This window comes from Stegodyphus dumicola, chromosome 9, assembly GCF_044657685.1.
Source record: "Stegodyphus dumicola isolate Sdum_Otavi_A_Nest chromosome 9, ASM4465768v1".
Classification (NCBI taxonomy): domain Eukaryota; kingdom Metazoa; phylum Arthropoda; class Arachnida; order Araneae; family Eresidae; genus Stegodyphus; species Stegodyphus dumicola.
Window position 1 is genome coordinate 148,453,005 of NC_140776.1, and position 22,798 is coordinate 148,475,802.

Below are 22,798 nucleotides of genomic sequence, written 5' to 3' on the forward strand. Positions count from 1 at the left end.
AGACAGCTCCCAACGGCTAAGCAAGGCGTGCCAAAGCGAAGAATATTTAAAAAAATTTCAAGCAACTTCAGTAAAAATGTTAAATATTTAATTTTTAAAATGTAGCGGGGAAGCAAAATTTATCAGAAGTAGAAATATCTTCGCTTTAACATGCGCAGAAATATATAGGTTAAAATATAAAAATTTAACCTTTTAGAAAAATGTATAGGTAGATTGATATAAGATATAAAATATGAAAGAAAACTAATAACTTTAATTTGTTAATAGCCCCTTTTATTTGTAATTTTAATTTGGCTACGTCCTCTTCCTGTCCTAAAACTGCTAACTGTTTATAATATCTGAAAATTAATCTGAATCATGCCATATTATGCAAAGTGCTCATATTTTTTTTCCTGTCAAATTAATAAAATTGTTAATTATATATCTCGTTGCTGTTAAATGCGCACTTCCCCCCCCCCCCGCTTTCCTTTAGCTCTGATAGAGCGTATCATTTTCCTTCTGTGTCTTGTCCATTGTTTAAAGACGTGATAAGTCATATAAAATTGTGGAATGCATATCGCACCCATATTGATGTGTGAATCAATATTGCGTTTCTAGAGTTGTTTTATTCAGCTATAAAAGTATGTTGAATTCGGCCATATCTGTCTGTGAATGTCATCCTATGTATCTACGCAGCTATCTTCTAGTCATCAAAAGGGGCCCACCAGCGGCCGAGCGGTAAAGTCGCTGAACACTGGTAGTTCGGTCCGAGGTTCGAATCCCGCGAACAGGCTGGCTGCATGAGCGTTTTCGTGGTTTTCCCCATGTGTAACGTGTATACGAGCCAGTTTCCCTTAGAAAGTCCTCCACGAAGGCATCCCTCCCCTTAGGCAGATAGCCCTCGAGGTTTTGCCATAATCACACGCACACACACACACTCTAATCATCAAAATATTTACATATTTTATTACATGTAAGATAAAAAATAAGTCTCAAAATTAAATTGAAACTAGCAATAACACTTAATTCTTAATAAAACCTTCCCTTGACTGCATCATTTTTAGATCAATCTATGCCTCATGACTTCCATAACACTGTGACGTAGGTAATTCGGAACCTGATCTCAAAGTTTCGAGAACTGAAACTATACTCTTAATAAGCAACCTAAACCAAAATCTTCTCGTGGTGAGCCTGCATACTAGATTATATTGCGCACTTTAGCTTCTGCCTCTCTTTCCGTTAAGACGCTATTTCGCTCTGCTCTCTTCCTATCGCAACAGTATCAAATATGTAAATGCTCTTCTTGCATGGGCACGTTTAGAATGCCATATAAATTGTGGCTGCAAATAGCAATTGAAATAAAGTTTAATATTTAATCTTATTTAGCTGCTAAGTTTCTTCATTAATATGGCTCTACGTTCTACGCTATCAGCATTACCACATCTTTTTCATCACACCCATACGCACGCACACACACATATATATTTCTCTGTTCATTTTTGTTTTTATAATGTACTGTTTAAAAATAATTTTCTCATTTTGGGATTTCTTTTTTAAAGATTCGATTTTTAAAATATGGAGTTAGAAAATACTTCGTGTGAAACAAAAATGCGCATAGTTTGCGATGATATAAAAATCGAAGTCGTCTGATCAAAAAAGGCAAAAATTTCGGGGGGGGGGTATGATAAATAAATAACCAAATTCGATAAATTTCGGGCATCGAGGGGCAAATGTTCAACTGCAGGATTAGTGTTCGAAATTTAGAGGCTCTTTAGGTGCCACTGTCTCTTCCCGTGGTGTGATGAACACCCAGACCCTTCATTTAAACTAATTCACAGATTAATATAATTAATTTTAATTTATTGAGATTATTATTGTTGTTGTTTTTATTATAGTTATTAACTGACTCGTGTCCAAGTGTGTGAAATCATGAACTTTGCTGTAGTTTGACATACCTACATAAAAGTCCTATTTTAAGATGGTGAAGATCTTTTAGCGGAAGCTGTATTCCGAGCTCTTTCATCATTTTGCCAAACCCCAATTTATTTAATAAAACGCACTCTTTGTGAAATAATCAAACACTTGCCAAATGAATGTTTACAAATAGCGTGAATTACATCTTTTTCTCAAATTTGTAATTAAAAGACCAATCAGCATATTCCCGATGTTGGTAATGATGTAAATTTCAGTATTAATAGCCGATTGGCGGGAACATTTTTAAACTGCAATTTTTACCAATTAAATAAAGAAAAAGTGACTCCCTTTTGTTTTGTTTGTGTTGTTTTAAAGTCTGTGAAGAGTTACTCAATATATAATTGATTATGTGCGTCGAGCTATAATTTCAATTCTATCTTGATTCTCTGTGCTGAAATGGAATGAGTGCTTGGGTGAATTCTCCGTTCTTTCCTTAAGGAATCCTTTTCTTTTAAAGACGTGTTCGATATGTACGGTTTGTTTAATTTAAGAGAGGCCTCATTTGAAAACCAGACATTGAAAAAAGTAGATAAACTATAGATATGCGGTCCACTGTGGCCATATTCAGGCACTTGAAAGTGGTAGCGACTCTGCTTTCATTACGATCGTAATGTGTGCTATCATTTACTACAGAGAGGGATTCTAGCAAATTAAGAGAACTCGGCTGAAGAAATAAGCTCTTTATTTCGACCATTTCTTCTCTGCAAAGGTTAGCATGCGTATGAGCCAAGATTTGAACAGGAAATGGACTTGAAGTTTCTATTCTAAAATATCAATAACCCAAGTTGCATGAGCAAATTTTAGTTCCTAAACACCAAGTCACGAGATTATTTTTATGCCACGAGAGATGGTGCTATGCTTATGGCGCAAGAATTGAAATTTTTTGCTAGATTATTATTATGAAGAGAGAAGGAGATCAGTCACAGTGAAATACAGAATATCATTTTTGTCAAGGTTGGCATATAAGTTGTTAAAAAAAAACACCGCCTTTGGCTTGAAAAAAAAACTAAAGGTTTTCTTTTCTTTTTATGTGTGTGTGTGTAAAAGTATGAAAATTCGTAACCTTCTGCTGAAAAGATTCGTAATCTTTTAAAAAAAAAAAAAAAAAATATATATATATATATATATATATATATATATATATATATATATAATTTATCAAGCAAAGCAGTAATAACAATTTTTGAATATATATATTATTATGAAGTAAGTTTAATGAATAATTAATTAATTAGAAATAATTTTCGATGATTGGTAATATCATAGATTGTAAATCTCCAGAGAGGCACCCTTCCTAGCAATGCTTGTGCTATACAGGTATTTGAAACAGATGCAATTTTTAATTTGATGCAATCTGTCAAACTCATGTGTGTCTCTCACACTAGTAGATGAAAATTTAGAACTTCATTAATAAAGCAAAAATTGCTTTAGTTTAATGGGGACGACACATAAGATGAAAAAGTTCTATGTGTACAGTGTAGGAAAATGTTCTAAAGCGAAATACGACAGTGTACACAAACCAGATTTTACGAACATGCTTTCAATTACACTTCTCAAACATTTTTTTATGCTTTTATTCCAGAAATTCTTATATCATTCCTCTCCTTCTAAAATAAGTTTTAAATATTAGCATTTGTTTGTAACAGTCTTCTACTGCTGTATATTTAGCAGCGCTCATGCAGTTTTAGCATTCCCCCCCCCCCCTCGGTTTCTTGTATTTTTGAATATTTCCATTTGTTGCTGTATCAGAGAAAAAAATAAATGCAAGTTAAGTGTTAATGTTAAGTTTTTTTACTTTTCTTATACTTCACTTCTTTACTTCAACTTTTAGTGTTATTTTTACTTCTCTAGCCATTATTTTTTTTTTTTTTTTTTTTTTTTTAAGAGCAGTATGGCGTGTTGCCGTTTGTGCACTGAAATTTCGCTTGAAAAAATAAATAAATAAAATAAGGTAAAGGAATTTGTAACAGCTTTTAACAAAGATATTTCATAGAATACGAACAGAAATCGAAGATTGGCCTTTTTATCTAAAGATTTTTTTTTTCGAATGTGCTTTTAATTTTCACTTGTGAATCGATTGATAACGTTGATCGCACACATTGCTTTTAAGTTTCAGCTGTTCTGGTAATCTTTCCCGTGTAGTTTTCTAGATAAGCACTCTTGAGAAAGTTCACAGCATCTTAATCGATGCATCATTGAGTGCAAATTGCGGTTCGATTCGCATGTTTGCGCCCGACCTCGGTTACCTGCCCTACCAGCAAATCAACTGAGTTCGTTCGGTCCTCCACGGGTTGATCGATAAACGAACTGCAACAACGATGCCATTTTTCCCCGACAGGTGGCGACGCAATACGGGACCTTTTCAAGAGAGAAACTGCTTTCAGTTTCTACTCGTGTTACGATTACATTTTCTGAATATATTTCGCGAGTAAATTAGATACAAATTTACATTATCAGAAGGTACTCATTTAAAATAGTCCAGTTGAGTATTTTGTATGCTTGTAAAAAAACAGGCTGCTGCATATGTTCAATCTTTATCTTACTTCGAACTTCGCGCGCGTTAAATCCCAGTAAATCATTTAAGCGTATGTTTTATATTATAAATGCCTTAAGTTTTAAAATTGCAGAAAATGATTGTGAATATTTATAAAAATATTATATTATTTATAAATAGGTCTATTTGTTTTTTCTTTTTCATAGATTTTTACTTTAAACCAAATGGTTAATCAATAAGCTAATCAAACGACTGAATTTTTTTATAATTAAATTAAAATATGGAAAATATTTTAATCTTAATGTATGTACACTTTTTGCTTTCATCCTGTTTTTATTATTGCTGTTCTATTTAATATTCATGAATAGTATTAATTCTGACAATTGCTATGAAGGTAGTTTTTAACGGGAACAGATGTGCATCGAAACCTAAATGTAAACACATGGAGCTATGAAGCTGTGAGACCTGGATAAGTGTCACTTAAAGAAAGCTGCTATAAGAATATTTCATTTAAAAAATACTGCATAACTCCTGCTATACAGAGTGATATGTTGTCTTTCTCTGCAGTAAGCTTGCCAGCCTTATTATTTGCAGAAATGGTAATGTACGAGGGCCATCCAGGAAGTAGATTACGTTTCCGTCTGTGTCCGCTAGGGGCGGGGCTAGCGCGGCCATCTTGGGGTCAGAGCGTTGCGCAGCTCAGTCTGCATCTAGCCGTGCTAGTGAGAGGTTCGTGCTGTGCTCCGTTCAGATACTGTGACGGTTTGAAATGTCTGCGTTAATTGAAAATCCCGCGAGCTGCGAGGTGCGCTCAGTAATAAGGTTTCTGACTGCAAAAAACTGTAAACCGATAGAAATCTATCGGCAGCTTCGTGAAGTGTATGGGGACAACATTATCACTGAAGGTGGAGTGCGTCAGTGGGTCATAAGATTTCAAAATGGCCGAACCAATGTTCACGACGAAGATCGAAGTGGGAGACCCAGCATAGTGACCGCCGAACTTCTCGAAAAAGTCGATGCTAAAGTCCGTGAAAATCGAAATTTCACAATAACGGAACTTTCTTTGAGTTTTCCACAAATTTCGCGAAGTTTGTTGCACGAAATCATCAGCGAAAAGCTTGGTTACCACAAGTTTTGTGCAAGATGGAAGGCAAGAAGAGGTAACGAAGTGGTTGAAGGCGCAGGCGGCCGAATTTTTCGACGAAGGAATTTCCAAGCTCGTACATCGCTACGATAAATGCCTTAATTTGTATGGTGACTATGTAGAAAAGTAGTATTTGAGTGTGGCTTTCATCTGTATATAATAAAATTTGTTTCCTATACTTTGTTTATTTTTTTATTCCAAAACGTAATCTACTTTCTGGATAGCCCTCGTATATATGTATCGTTATATATACGTTTTATTACTTTTTTATTTATTAGCCCAAAGGGGCAATTTTCCCAGAAGGGCTATTTATTAATTTCGTTTTGGCGTTTGGCATTGGCTCACTATAAAGAGCATTTCATTTTTCAAATTGTTACCACCAAATATTAGAGCCCTGCATTATATTTAAAAGAATTAATCTGCATGAATGAATGTGTGTATGTTTCTCGCACTGTGAAAAACCAACGGCACCTAGAGGTATCCAATTTTGAATAACATAGTCTTCCACTCGAATATGGGCATCTGGAAGCCCAAATATTAGAATTTGGAAATTTTTTTTATTATCTACTTCATATTTTGTAAAAATTTTACGAATTTTTGATTAACAAAACTCAACGATTTCAAAGCAAGTAATGGCAACACTGTACGGGGAAGAAACATTTTTATCTCCAACGCACGAGACTGTGTATCGGAAATTCTAAAGATATGCTGTTCTTTAATATTTTTTAATATTGCTGCGAAATTTAATTTTATTGTAAAGTGCGAAGAACATGATATTTATTAAATAAAGGTAACACACAAAACGTTTACAAAAACGCCACTCTGGGCGTAATATAAAATCTGAAGACTTCCAAGTTTTTTTTTTTTTAGTCCAAAGGGGCTTTATCCCTGAAGGACTATTGTTTTCGTTTTGCGTTGAATCACTATAAACGGCGAATCACTTTTCAAACTGTTGCCATCAAATGTTAGAATCCTGCATTATACTTGAAGAAATTAACTAATGAAAAATCTGCGTAAATGTATGTCTGTTTCTCGCATTGTGATAAAACAACGGTACATAGAGCCATCGAATTTTGAATGACGTAATCCTCCTACGAATATGGGCATGTGGAAGACCCAATTTGAAATATGGAATTTGTTTTATTATCGATTTCATATTTTGTAAAACTTTAACGAATTTTTTGAGTAATAAACTCAACGATTTAAAAGCGAGCAATGGCAACACTCTTCGGGGGGGGGTGAACCTTTATATTTCCAACGCGCGGAACTGTGTATCAGAAATTCTAAAGGTATGCTTATTTAAAATTTATTTTGTGACATTGCTATTGAACTGAATTTTATGGTTTAAGTGCAAAGAACATGATACTTAATAAATAAAGGTAACACATAAAACGTTTAAAAAAAAAAAAAACTGTGGACGTGATTTAAAATCTGAAACCTTTCAGATTTTAACTTATTATTATTATTATTTTCGTTCGTTGATTTATTTTTTGCCAAAGCTATGCCTAAGAATGCCTTCAATGAGGGTTTTGTAAGGGAAACTGGCTCGTATGCGCATTACACATGGGGGAATCCACGAAAAAGTCCATGCGGCCAGTCTGTTCGCCAGGATTCGAACCCCTAACCAAACTACCAATGTTCAGCGACTTTACCATTTGGCAGCTGGTGGGCCCACACCATGCGGAGCACTTATCGCTCACCCTGGTTCTATTGTATATTTAAGGAAAGCTGTTTATTTCTGTGTGTCGTTTATTGTTGCTTAAAAATTGTCGTTAAAAATAATTTAATTCTGTAAAAACTTTTATTGCATATTATATGAAAATATGATAGTTGTTATAACATTAAGTGGAAGGTGCATCAGAAATGTTAAATTTATTATAGAAAAGTTATAATAATCCATTTGATTATCCCATTTCGGTATTGATTTGATTCATCGTCACACAGCATGTTAACCGAAAATACGAAATCTTATTTACAGAAATAATCATAAAAAAAAAAAGCGTAAAACTATTTATCAGAAAAAACGGAAATACATTGTACTTTATAAAGCATAGGTTTACATAAATGACTGAAAAAAAAAGGGTCTATTTATATCGGAAACGAAGAAAAAAATATGTAGGAATCTGATTTCGTCAATGCAAAGAAAATTTCAGTAAAGTGTGTATGATTGTCGCAGGATTCTCTTACAGTGGAAAATTAAAGAGTGGGAAAAAAATGTTAAAATCAACTGAACGTTGTATCAAGAGAAAGTTTTGCGTTCGATATTTAGAGAACAAATTCCATTCTCTATCCCAATGACCTTAAAAAAGAAAAAGTACGATGGCTTTGCTCTGCGCGAACAGGCTAATTAACTTTCCGTAATTTCAAGATCTTCCCCCTAGACCAGTACTTTCGAGAACATTCTGGCATGTTTTATGACCGCTAGTATAAATACAGAGTACGCACCATTTTTCGTCAGACTGCTTTCTTCTACCGCTGCTACAAGGCCTTGCTGCTGCTCATCCCATCTTTTTCTTCCCTTTTTTAGAACAGTTATGACGTAGAAGTCTAAATTTAAACTTACTGAGTTAAATCACTATTGAATACGTAATTTGAAGAATTTCATCTGAAGGAAAATTGACCTGCAGTGAGAATTGAATAAAGATGTGGAATCTAAAAAGCTAAATCCTTTCTTTGTCGTCATTTTGCAGCATTCTACTGAGCCACAACAACGCCCGGACTCTGATGTAGTTATATCGCCAAACTTTGCCATTTCTGTGTCTGCCAATACTCCCATCAGTCTTCACTTTTACACACACACATGTATATATACTTTTTCAACGTATTCCTGCAAAGTCCTTATATTCTCACCTATGAGCTGCTGTGCTTTAATCGCTTGAAAAGAGCTCTTTCTAAACGCAAACCCACCACGATGAACTATGGAAAGTAGTGGAAGAGGAATGGAAATCAATACCCCTGGAAATTTTAGGAAAAGCCCTGTATCAGAGAAATCACTATGCAGACTTTTAGCGCAGGAAAAAGGCTGTCAGGTAGAACATTTCAAAAAATATGCTTTGCATTTTTAAAATTAATATAGCGCCCCCGAATTCGTTCAGAAAATGTGCAAACACCCTCTGCAGTTTTACTGTAGATTCCTCTTTCCGGGTAACGTCATTCGTTCGATTAGCCTGTAAACTGATATTGGCATTTAACGATAAAAATAAATATCGAAAAACATTGCTTATTAAAAGTATGTAATATTATATATTTGATATTGTTACTTTGTCTGAAGTATGAGTGATGTTTTCGGCTCGTGCGTAAGAACAACAATGCTACGGCACCCTTTATTGATCTTTGTCTATATCGATATGTCAAAACCAATACCTTCTAGACAGTTCTTCGAGAAACTGGTTCATATTTATGTTACACATGGGAAATGCATTGAAACCTCCATGCATTCAGCAAGTACGCTGAGATTCAAACCGGGCTCTAGCACTAGCGTATATTCAGCTGTCTTTGCTGCTCCGCCCGCTTGTGGGTGGTGTTGAGGAATTTAAGGGCGCTCTCACACATCTGCGTTCGGAAGAACAAATGTTGAAAGAATTTTTCTCTTAGTTTCAGCATGACAAGAAAGACGCACAATTTTTTAGCCCCTTCCGCAAAAAATTCTTCATTGTTCGTTTTACTCATTCAGTATCCAACTTAAGAACTTGAATGAGAGTTTTTTTTTTTTTTTTTTTTTTTTTTTTTTTTTGTTGGTCTGTATGTTTGTAATGGAGAGTCAGTTTTTCTTTGCCTATGGTAATCGAAAAGTTGTAATCCATGGTAATCGGCTGTTTTATATCATGTGATAAAGCAGAAAAGCTCATCTAAACTGTTTTTCTTCCGAAGTGTTTTGAATGTATGATACGGTCTTTAATGAAGTAACTTTTTGACAGAGATTTCGTATGTACTGCAGTAAGATCATTTGCTTCATTACAAAACGTGCATTTGCATCAAAGTAATCAAACTGTGTGACGGGATTCTGATTTTTAAAAGAAATGCAAATGCTGGCCTTATAGATTCAGTTTGTTGATGCTTATTACCCTGATTCTGGTGGGAAAAGGAACCATTTAAATGGTATGTATGTATGATGCACTATAATAATGAAAGTATTTTATGAGGCACTATAATAATGAAGTGACGCTAAAAATTTTAATTCATTATATGCCGCCGAAACGATAGTAAATAGATGCAAGTGTCATTAAATTATTTTGTAGCAGAAGGCTTGAAAAATGTGCTGTATAATCACCGGGACTCCAAATCTGGACTTCTTGAATACCCGTGGAGTAGGCTTCCAATTACACCACGAAGGCATGCGGAAAGAAGGGAACAAATACCTATACGCTTCCTTTGAAAAGGCGACTGTAAATGAGCGGACCCAGTTGCCAGATCCTGCTGGTGACAAGTCCACCTGGTCCACCACCTTTTTTTTAGTCGGGCACCATGTGTAGAGGCATTAGGATTTTTTTTTTTTTTTTTTTAAGCAGGACACGTGAAAAATGTGAATGCCCTAGCCGGGACTCGAACCCTGGACTTTTCGAATACGCGTCGAGTATGCTTCCAATTACACCACGAAGGCATGCAAAAAGGAGGGAGAAAATACTTTATAGGTTTAAAAAAAAAAAAAAATTCTTATAGCAAATTCATGTGACAGGGCATAAATTTTTTTCTCCTATGTTTCTGGTTTTAGTTCCAAAATTTTCCAACAAACGGCGCTACAGAGAATAAATCTGTAAATAAAAGAAAAATAATACCTTGTAAGTGAATGAATGAGAATACCTTAATAAAAATCATTCCTTATAAGTGAATTAATAATAATAATACCTTAATAAAAATAATACCTTATAAGTGAATTACTAATAATACCTTAATAAAAATAATACCTTATAAGTGAAACAAAAATTAGTTATATTTGTGTAGTGCAGTAACCTAATTGTTTTTGAAGAGGTTTTTTTTATTATTTTTTTTTAAACTTTTCAACACTACAGAAGCATATAATGTATATTAGAAATGCACTTATATTTAATTTTACTGCACCGAGGAATTTCTTAAAGTATTATCTCACAGGAAGCCAAAAAATATTTTACAAGGGAAACATTGGAATTTACTCAAAAAAGAAAGAACAATTATGTTAAATATAATTCTAATGTCTAGAAAATAAAAAGATAATTTATGCAGGCTTTTTAGCGTATTTCGACTGACATAAGCACTCCTTTTAATTTCCATCATCTTCCCTAGGGAAACGAACTCTTTACATGACTACTGGTGACTACTCAAAGCGATTGTGTTATGAATTGTTAATTCTAGAACATTTAATTATTAATGTCTGGATAAATATTCAGACGAAGTGCAGCGCTGGAGAAATGCTTATCCATTTGTTACAGGATACAAAAACCTATGCTGTGACGTTGAACGGAATCCATTTGCAACAGAGGTAGAATAAACAAATATGGGAAAACCCTGTTGCACGATTGTTTGTAATGACACTAGCAGCTGATTTCCCGTTTGTGTGTGTTGTTTTTGACAGTGTGGGAAAACGTGGTACAGGTATTTTGGATGCAAATTCATGCATCATTTATCGATTTTCACACTGCATTAAACTTCTTTCTTTGTTTTTGAACTGAAGTGAATTCTCAGCAGTCTGTCGTTAGAATGCTATTCTAAATTCTCTTGCAAAATCACACTGTTATCACATGAATAGAACTTCCGCATTCTGTGCGTATATTAATAGTTCAAGTAAATATATGAAACATTATTGTTCTTAGAGTTTTAAGTCTTAAAAGATCCAGCTTTTCTTAAATATTAATGATACCAATAAAACTTATACAATTTTTCCCGAGGGAAAAAAGTCCTTAGACAAATTTTCGACTCTGCTCAGCTTGCTTGATCAAACCTGCTATCCGAAAATTAAATTCTGTTAAACTATTATCTTACCTTTATACCAATTTATTTTTTCTCATAACCACTATGATGAATGATGATTATGAATATGAATGAATTTATACGCTAATACGAATTTAAACAAAAAATTTATACGTTAATTTCAATGTTCCTCCCCCCCCAACAATTCTTTGTGTAATTTAAGGATTATTTTAAACTTTTTTACTCGTGTCTTAATCAGTCGCTCAGTCAAAATTTATATTTATTTATGGCTTCCAAAGTTCGATCGAGATAGCAGTAGAGTATTTACATATTATCGCAACCACCTTAGCAGAAGTCGCCAAACTCCGGCAACCATACGTAGAAGAGTTCTTTGGTAACCATGTCCATTGTACTGTCTGTCTACGGTAAGAACAGCTCCCGCCACGGTGACTGGCGAGTGGCGGTCGCTATAGCAACAGGGCTAGTATATTTCAAATAGGGACGAACCAAGGGTTGCTTTATTGTTATTTTGTTTTTGGCGACTGTTGGCTTAAGGGAAGTTTATCATTCGTCTTCTCGGCTTCATTCCAGCTGCATGCATCTTTTCTTAAGCCTTATATTATTACTATTAGCTCTTTTTATTCTCGTTGTTATATCATTTGTGCTAGCATTTGCTCAAATTCGCTTCTATTTAGCTTGATTTTCGTAGTGCTTTGTTAATTGCCATTTTTTTAAAATGCCCTTCCAGTTTAAGAAAGGTCAACCTTTAAAGTCTCAGTCACGTCAAATCGTGTATAGTGTCGCAGAATTTTGCGCTTCTGAAGTTTCGGCGAACTCTTTAGTAGTTCCTCTTCCTTAAGTTTTGAAGAGCGAAGTATCAACAATGGGTGAAAATAAACTTCTGAATACACTTGGAAAGAAATGTAAAAGCCCTGCTAATCATAAATGTGAAATTTACGATTTTGACAAATGCGTTCTACGGCAGACAATACAAGACTTTTACATCAAAGAAAAGAAAGTGCCATCTGTGCGGAAATTACTGCCTGTCTTGAGGCAAAAATTAGACTTCCCGTGGCAAAAAGACTCTTTGTGCAAAGTTTTGTGTTCAATGAATTTTCGTTGGAATGCGTAGAAAAAAAAAAAAAAAATCTTATCGAAAGACCTCACATTGTATTTTGGAGGAACAATTATTTACGCGAAATGAGAAAACTCAGAGCAAGTGAACGAACGCCACATCGTTTACATCGATGAAACATGGATTGACAGCAATTTAACTTTTAAGAAATTTTGGCAACATGATACGGTTTTGGGCGCACAGCCAGTTTCCCTTAGCAAGCCCTCCATGGAGGCATCCCTCCTCTTAGGCCGGGAGGCTTTCCGTAATCATATAAACCAACCCAAACCACTGGTAATTAAGGAAAAAGCAGTTTTGATTTTAATTCACCTTCGCTTCCTTCCGCCATTAAATTAACCAGCTTTTGGTTTAGTTTAAAGGTATGAGAAAAGAAGAAATGTTCGCAAAAAGTATTTATTGAGAGCATGGGTATGTAAAAAAATGCTTTTACTTTCAAGATGATTCTATATACATTTAATGATGAAATTTTTAGTCATTATTAAAGCACAAGCAATAAATTAACAGAAAATTTTGAAATAAAAACATAGCAGAACGTCATTTAAAGACTGAAGATATTGCTTTGAATGTTCACGGTAGATCAGCTAGAGGGGAGAACTATAAAAATTAAATTTATTTTATATTTATGAAGTGCGTCTATACTATATAAAGAGAATGGGGCAATCAAGTAGATTTCTAAGATGTCATCTATGATTTTGCAAGCAAACAAATAAACAAAAAAGAAGCAAAATAATAGCATGATTTTTTTAAATGTCGAAATTAAAATTTTTCTTCAAAAATAAACACGGATTTTTAAATTTATTTCCCTACAAGTTTATTTTTACTCATTGTACATCTAGAGGGATTGCAAATTTAGCGACTTGTACCTCACACGGCAAAATCAAAGACCGTTTCTTGACTGCAAAAGCTTTATCTACGCCATCGAATTTCATTTTCGGAAATTGGATGTCGGGGTCAACGCAAAGGGTCAACAAGCATTTTACTTGAAACTAAAACAAAATGTGAATATCGCCAAATCATCTTTAAATGCGCCAAGGTGGCAAACTCAGAAGTAAGTCTTCAAGACACCCCTACGAAAAATGGGTTAGGGCTCGTTTCTACGGCAACAGACAGCTGCAGACAAACTGGCGAGAGCTGTTCTTACCATAGACAGACAGTAAGTTGCAACCGGAAAAACTCACCGAATCACCTTTATTTCTGTAAAAAATCGCTAAACGGCGTCAAAGTGGTCTCGCTAATACGTAAGTACCGAACCTAGTTTTCAAGTATAGCGATGTTATAGCTCGGTTATCTTCTACTTCTTTTACTTTTTATTTCTGATTTGTTGTTATATTTATTTTATCTTACATGTTTATTTTTGAAGTAGAAGAAGTAACATTAAAGTATGTTCATCGAGAGTCTTAATAAAGTTATTTCTAGTTCCGATGTTTATTATTTTAGTTCTAAATTATTTTTATGGTGTATCATATTTAACATTTAAGAGTAACTATCAGTTGTATAAGCTAATATAAGTGAAAATATAATATATTCTTATGAAGCATTGCAAATGCTAGATATTAATAATTCAACACAATTTTAGTAATTTTAGTTACATTTCCATATATACAAATGCTATAAAAATTTCAGTTGATTAGTTTATTTAATAGGCATACTTCACACTCTTTTCCCTCTTAATTTCTCTCATGAAACGATTCCATGCAATTATTTTCTTCTCTCTCATATGGATCGTGAGTATTATTAACCAATTCTTGAGGCAAATAATCCTCATTCACTTAGTCGTAATTGACTAAAACAACCAGACGACTGTAGTAAATAATTTTAAAAAACTTAGCGTTGTTATATTATAGCTTGTAATGAAAAAACATATAATATATATATATATATATTACATCCTAGAACATTCTTTTCCTTTCTTAAATTCTGTTGTTAAAATCAGTAATAGTTAGAATGAATTAGTTTCCTAAATTATTCATAGTAATTTTATGACATCTTACTCCATCTAAATTTATGAGATGATACTGCATGTTAGATTTTTGTTCCATTCAAGGAAACTTTTCTCTGCCTCTAAATGGCAACAGTGTGAGCTTGATTTTCGATTTGTTTTGACGCAGTTTGAATGTTGTCGATGAGATGTTAGATTAGATAGAATTTGTGATATTCAATTAAATTCGTTTTTAAACTAGATTGGGTATTTCGAATACAGAATTATCATTCTACCACTACTTGTAGAATTTTAGATTCTGCTTGTCATAAATAGAATATCGTAGAACGTCGGAGACATGCAGCGCCATTTTGTTTATTTGTCTAGCGAACGATTCTATTTCCTGTACTTATTTTTTTATGAAACGTCGGAAAGGGGACTACAAGAAGTCACATATAGAACATTGAATTTTCAGCAGTCGTAAATTTTTTCTGCGCAAAATTATTAAATCTAATTTAAACAAAAAATTTTAGATAGTTGCTCTTAAATCATGTTATGCATATTTTCATGTTTGATATTATGTATGTAATGGGTGCATAATATCAAGGTATAATACGAGTACAAAGTGAAATAGTTCAGGTTTTATAAACTATTAATAATACTGATTCGAAGATTCCAGTCGCTCGAGTAATGAATTTTCATGTGAATCCTGATCTTTTACAACTGAAAGCTGAATCTGCTATTTTTTCCCCCCTTAACCATATTCAGTTTATTAGTTGCAGCGAATCATTTGAACCTTGCTACCTTCAAAATGCAAATATATGCTATAAATCGTGTCATCGAAATGATAATGAGCCTCACTTTTTTCTGTTACTTTTCAAAAACTGAATACATTTATTTAGCAGTTGAAATGCTTTGATATTAGTGCATTGCCATTCAGACAGGACAGAAAAGTCTAATCGGAATGTTTTCGTAATAATGTACATAAACTTTAATGAAAATCAAAATGACATCATCGAGTATGTAAATAAATCAACAAGTACGTAAATACAAAAGTTGAAATTTTGAGGCTTTTAAAATTTTATTATATCAATTTTTTGCCTATTTATGGATTATTTTTTCTCCTTCAAGACAAGAAGATACTTGTGCCAGGCTCTTTCGAAATGCGTAGATTTGTTATATTAATGGTATAACCGTTGTTTTAAATATCAGAAAGTTTTAGATCCTCCGAAGTTCTATTACTAATTTTATTTAGTAATTATAGAATACTAATAAGGTAAATTATAATAATAATAATTATATATAATTATTATTATTATAATAATAATTATATATTATTATTATAATATATAATTATTATTATAATATATAATTATTATTATAATTAATTGTATAATTTTATTTAGTAATTATAGAATACTAATAAGGTAAATTATAATAATAATAATTATATATAATTATTATTATTATAATAATAATTATATATTATTATTATAATATATAATTATTATTATAATTAATTGTATAATAAGGTAAATTATAGAATACTAATTTTATTTAGAAAGTGTTTTCTGGAAGTGCATATTGCAATTTAAGTGTGAATATTTAAAAACAAAAGACGAAAAACAATTTCTCTTGACGTTATTTTACTGGATCCTGATAAGAAATGATAAGATACTAGTATCATGCCATGACGGTTTTGGAATTTTTATGTCTATTTGAACAGAAGCGCTGATTACGAACTTGCTGACACGTACAGACAGTGTGGTGAAAGTCTCTCTTTCTTGTTATTTTTAGGATAAGAAGTATTTTTTTTTAAAGAGTCTATCAGACTTAAGAAAAACAATTAGGAGGAAATAATTCGATAACTGCGTTGTAAAAGTGATACTAATAATATCACTGTTCTTAGCCGAGGGGGGAAAAATGAAATGGTTGTCGAGTGTAACTGTGGAATGCATTATCAAAGGATTCGAACAAGAAAACGTAGTGAAATAAATTATTTATTTATATTTTTTTATCTAACTGTGTCTCTAACAGGATGTGCGCTAGCCGTTGCCGGGTAACGCTGATCTCTCGAGTTCGATTCCATGGCTGAAGTTTCGCGTCCTGTGTTTCGAAACTGCGTCGGTAACCTTGATGTGGTTTCTCCGTTTCAGTTATTTTGTTGTTCTGGCCCATTGTTTCCATGAGGTTAGCTCGGTTTCACTAGCAGCCTTTGAACACCTTTCCCATTGTCTTACTGTAAGTAATTTTTTTTATATCAATATATCTTTTTTTTTTTTTTTTTTTTTCCCTTGATAAGTGTTTTCTATTTCTGTACCCAACGCTTTCGCACAACAATTATGACCAGATTTCAAGTGACAGATGTTGAAAAATCCGAAATTTTAATTGCGTTAAATGTTGACTTTTTTTTTTCCCCTTGGGCGCAATAAACTAAAGAATGCTGGAACGTTTTTGAAGTTGCGAAAATTAGTTCTAAATTAAAATTACAGATGGCAATTTCCTAAAGAGTTTTACTTTCAGGTCTCAATTAATCTGGGATGCTGGATAATACAGATTGCGGATTAACCTTCGAAGAATTTATTGCGGAACGATCGAAAATTCTTAAACTATCAGCGTAAAACAAAACTGTCTTCTAAAAAATACAAAAAGAGAATATATACTTACATATATATGTAGATATTTATTTACTAAAGAATATTGATTATATTATCTCCTAAAATTAATTTTAGTGGAATTATCTTAAAAGAGTGAATCCATACTTAGTAAGTTCCATTTCGAAAAATGTCTTAAAGTAACTTGAATGTAAATTGTTAAAAAATGTTTAACGAGGACTTGAATTAAATCATGAATAACAAAATTTCAATTGTAAAAAGAAATAAATTAAAAGCAAGTAATTAAATTAAATGCAAATAATCATTGCCATTGATCGGAATATATACAATGCGTGGATTAGAATGTAGTAGTAATGAAAGTTTCATCCATAGTCAGTCTGAGATGTTTTTGTCCATAGCAGTCTGTAATTCACTTGCATGTAAATACAGAAATATATAAAACCGGAATATATAAAAATTTTGAATCACTTTTTAAGGTAGATTTATATTATTCAATCATATTTTTTCTGATTCTGTTTTCTAGCCGTTTATCGTTTGTTTCAGGCTTGGTTTGTTTAATTATGGTAAAGCACTCGAGGACTATTTGCTTGAGGGGAGTGATGCCTTCGTGGAGAACTTTCTAAGGGGAGTAGTTCGTATAGACATTACGCATGGGAAAAACCACGAAAACGGCCACACAGCCAGCCTGTTTGCCGAGATTACCAGTACCCAGACCGAACTACCAGTATTCAGCGAATTTATCGCTCGGCTGTTGGTGGGCCTTTTGTTTCTGATTGATAGTTACCAACTATCTGACTACATTGTAAAATAGTTAAACATTCTTTCCGGTATCTGTTATGTCAGTAGCGCATATTATAAGCTTAAAATAGCTGAAAATCTTGTTAGCACATTGCTAGCAAAAACAATCCTATTGTTAAAATCTCTTTTTTAAATCCGTTTTAAGTCTGTCCACTTCTGAATCGCTGTCTACTATGAACTATCTCCTTTCCTGCGAAATAGTTTTCGCAATTTAAATTTAATTTTATCAATCTAAGAATTAAGATTTAAAATTTTACTGTATAAGAAATCTCATCTCTTGTTTCAGTCACTGTCTGTAAAAATTAGTAATTGAATTATTTGGAAAGTTTATGCCAAGTATTTTATACTAAATATCTTGACGTGATTTAAGATATTTATTAGATTTATATATAGCATTGTTCTAACGTAGGCATTTCTACAGAAAATCGGACCTTTTTCTGAAATGATGCTCCAATAATTTTTCATATTTCGATTCTACAAATCAAATTGTACCTAAATGTTAAATTTTGTAAAACTTGGTGAAAAAAACTTCCGAGAAATGTAAAATTTTTTCCTTGGCGCAGTTCTTTCAGTTTGCGCCAAGAATGATTCACTAGGCTAAATTCTTACTTTAAGATAACCTATATTCCTTTCGCTTTTATCGTGCACGAGCGGAAAAAAATGTGCATGGTTCATTCTTTCATATAATTTTAACAAAATGCGTAAGTGAGTTTGGCGTTATTCGCATATTTACGTGGAGTGCAATTAATCATTTGCCCTACGCGTCATCCGGAGGAGTTCAATGAAAAATGGGGGGATAGTCATAATTCTTTGGCTCGTCAGTGTACATACCTATATATGTGTAATGATTCCGGGAACATAAAGGAGGAAGTAGCTTGTAGTCGTCGTAGCTGAGCGTGTAGGCTTACAGTTGCAGATAACAAAAACATGAACTTGAAGAATTTCCCGTCGTTATTTTCACATATATAAAATCCTCTCCATAGATGTTTATCCAATCATAATGAAATCCGATGCATTTCTATGATTCAATCATAGTGAAATATGATAAATTGCTATTTACATTGATTCTTAAAATAAGACGCATACACTTTAGACGGGGAAGCAAAGCGAGGAGATATTCTCAAGGTGGGAGATAGCTGAAGTGACTAATTAACTGTCAGGGGATTTTATACCAGAGTAGGTGCGATTCTAGAGATAAACTATGATTGGTTAGTTATTAGTTTTGGTTACCCTTTTCAAGCAGTGTTACGTAACGTCGAAAGATCTTGAATTTGGGAGAACAGATGAATTTAAGGGGAGATCACCGAATCTAGAATGTTAATTTTGAGGTCACCAATTATTTTTTTAAGCAGATGTCGAATTTTTTTGCATCTTACATATATATACTCAAGTCATAAAAACAATCCCCTTTGAATCCATTTTACAATTTTTTTTGGGGGAAAAGAAGTCCTTTATTCTATCCGTGCGTACAGACGGCATGCAAGGAATCGTCCAAATGGATTCTGGAACGGTAAAAATGGATATTTCCGATGAAATATGATACCCGAAATGTTTCGCGATTGCAATACTTCCTTTACTTCTCACCAGGAAGTAAGAATTCTGAATAAAAATTGTCCTCGTCGTTTTCTCGAATCGAAACCACCAGTCGCTCTGGCTTCGCTGTATATGTGCTGTTCCTTCTCTTAGCTAGCGAAAAATTAACCCCTTGAGTGATTATCGTCTGGAAAAGAGGCCTGGATCATCATCAATTTGGAAGGAGGCGGAGGAGTGATCCCGACAGACAAGGAGGGGGTAGGATGGTGTAGAAGATTGAGAACTCTCACTGTATCCTCTTTATTTGCCAACAAGGTCGTTGCCTGCTGATTGCCGAGGTTGTTAATGATGGCGTTAATAGGAAGCAGTGGATGTCTTCCTTCTCTCCAGAGGATCTGAGAGGCATCTGTTTTCATTGGAATTTGATAGCGTTCCCTGTTATGCGGGAATCGCAGAAAAATAGACCGCTGCTGTCATGATGCTGTATTGTAAGCGAACAACAACAAAATAAAAAATTAAAAAAAAAAAAAAATGAGAGAGAGAGAGAAAAGTTGTCAGTTGTTGTTTCGGCATTAAATGTATGTTGTCCGCGAAGTTTTTTTGTCATTAATTTGTACCTGGTATTTTAGTGAAATCTGCGGAATGTAGAGCTTAGTGTTTTATCAGATGGTTGTAACGGATGACGGACGATTAACTTGTTTGCTTACCAAACTCGTTTTTCGGTAACCTCGACAGGAAGATACAAATTTGAGAAAGCGTATTAGTTGTGTATTCTTTTGCCGATCCTCCTTCGTACATTCTATCGTTTCTGTTGTTTAACTGCGTAGGAAGACCAGTTTATTCTACAAGGATTCTAAATTGTTACGATATGTTGCATTTATTACTAAGTTGGGAAGGCCTCCGCATTTCAGTTTTTCAGTTAATTTTCTTTATAATTAAGTAATTACTGAAATGAGTGTTTACTGAATGAGTAATTACTGAAAATAAGCATTCTGCCTAGAAATAAACTGAATTAATAATATGGCAGTAAGTGAGTTACAAATTTGTACTGATATTAATGAATGATGAATTCATTGTGCAGTTATGTCATTCAGAATAATTTTTGTTAAGGTATTAGCCTTAAAGCATGACTTACTGAATCACTAATAAAGGTTGTCTTTTGCAATTGAAGCCAGTCAGTTTTTTTTCTTTAATATGGAAATGAATGAAAGTATATATATTGTTACGAAATGTACAGGCGTGTTAAGATAGCTTCCCCCGCAAAGCAAATTTAAGGTTGCCATAAAATGGCAAGGGAAGGCAGGATTGCCATATTTGGCGAGAAGTCGCCCTTGGCGACAAAATTGGCGATATACCATGGACGGATGGAGAACCTTCTGGAACGAATTCTTACCGGTTTAGCCCAGAATGTTCTCGAGCACAAGCCGAAAGCTATATAAATCCTGCTGGTCCGCAGCCAGTGTGTGTACCTCGTCTAGTTAGTATAGTTAGTTAGTTAGTATCGAGTTAATGTCTCGTCTAGCGAGTCAATCCCTGCGGAGTCGATCGAGTTGACAGCCGGGCAACGTGTGCCGAGTGGGTGTTTCTAAAATGTGTGTATTTTGCAGTATTTAACAATATATTTATTATTATTATTTAGTAGCATGGATTGTAAATAAGCATTGTTAATAACAGTGCGTCTAGAATAATCCTGAGAACATAGTTATGACCTAGCATTTTCCGAAAAATTTAATCTTCAATCGATACTTCGAGTCCTGAAGATGATATATGTGCACTTTAATAAGTCTACATTCAGTTGTAAAAATGGTCATAATACATTCGTTAACTCGGTTGCGGGCTGTGGAAAAGAAATTCAAGGGCAACTTATATATCATCTGTGCTTGATTTAGCATCTCTAGTGTAAACCAAAAGATTAAATCTTGATTTTCAGAAAGGATTTTATCATAATGTACATTTTTAAAGAGGTTAAAGGTTGCATGTTCTCATTGAAGCACCATCTTATTTGTTGTTGAATTGAATAGATCAGCAGAGATTGGAAGATGGATTGCCATTGTGTTCGTGTTCGCTGCCGTGCGAGAGGCTGGGTGAGTGAGGCATTTACCTCAGGTAAAAAGCGAAAGAACAAAAATTAAAATAAAATAGAGCAAAAATATGAAAGTTTTGAGATTTTAACGGTCGCCTAAAAGGGCTTGTTAAGGTTTTTTACATTTGCACTCTCGCTGAGTTCGCAGTTTACCAGTTTGCTCCTGCATTCACGCCTGCTAACACTTTATAGCTTTATTAGTAAGCATCGTTTTCTTCGCACTAACGCCACGTATAGTTCAATTATAAAATCACAAGATTTTTGAAAGCTGCTTCGCAGCATACAGTGGTGGCCAAAATTGTGGACACTTTTGGAAATTTTTATGTTTTTGAACTTTGTATGCTCATAGAAAATGTTACGTTTCGCAAAATGCAAACTTGTATATATCATTTTAAAGAGAATTTATTACTGAATTCAATACAAAACACAAAATCCAATTATTTGCAATACAGAAAAAGTTATATGTACTTTAATATAAATAAAAAACGCAGTTATGAAGTGGTTTGTAATGTCTAGCTTTCCTGGCCAATCACTGTTCTTATCAAATATTAGTAACCAGTAGAAGCTGACATCATGTTTACACTTGAAACAATTCATTATTTTCCTTTGTTCTGTAGAAGGAGGACATGTTTCTTATACACTGCAATTATAAGTAGGAATTTTTGGAAAAATTTTTAATATTTAGTCAAGAAACAATGACATAAAATAAAAGAGTAGATTGGACACCTAGAAAGAGATGTAATATTATTGTGTTACGAGAAAGTGGTCTTTCCTATGCTGAAATTGCAAGACAGGTGGGTGGTTCAGTGACTACATCTGGAGTCCGAAAGTTTTGTTTACGATATCAGGAGACAAATTCAATAAAAAACAAAGAAGGAAAAGGCCGAAAAAGGGGCACTACATCTATATGACAGAAGAATAAAAAGACTATGTCTCCAAGATAGAAAAATGTCATCAGCGGCCATCAGAAGTGATCTGAATGATGCTGGTGTTTCTGTCAGTTCCAGAACAATCAGGAGAAGATTAACAGATGTTGGACTGAGAGGTAGAATTCCACCAAAAAAAGCCTTATCTTAATTTTCAGCAACGAAAAAAAAAAAAAAAAAAAAAAAAAAGACTACACTGGGCAAAGGAACACATTAATCACATTAATTGGACGAATGATCAGTGGTCACAAGTTATATGGAGTGATGAAACTAAGATATCGTTATTCGGTAGTGATGGGCGAAAATATGTAAGACG

General features: G+C 33.6%; 1 protein-coding gene across 5 annotated transcripts in view; it reads left to right on the forward strand.

Annotated features, from left to right (window-relative positions):
- The window catches only part of LOC118185054 (zinc finger MIZ domain-containing protein 1-like), a 547,573-nt gene that overhangs the window by 294,931 nt on the left and 229,844 nt on the right, over positions 1-22,798 (forward strand). Inside the window, exon 1 of one of the 5 annotated variants that reach the window (XM_085824222.1) lies at positions 16,626-16,768. The exons of the other annotated variants lie outside the window; for them this stretch is intronic. The gene's annotated coding sequence lies outside the window, so the exon portion shown is untranslated. Of the gene's footprint in view, positions 1-16,625; positions 16,769-22,798 lie in introns of those variants that run through there. 5 annotated transcript variants of the gene reach the window in all.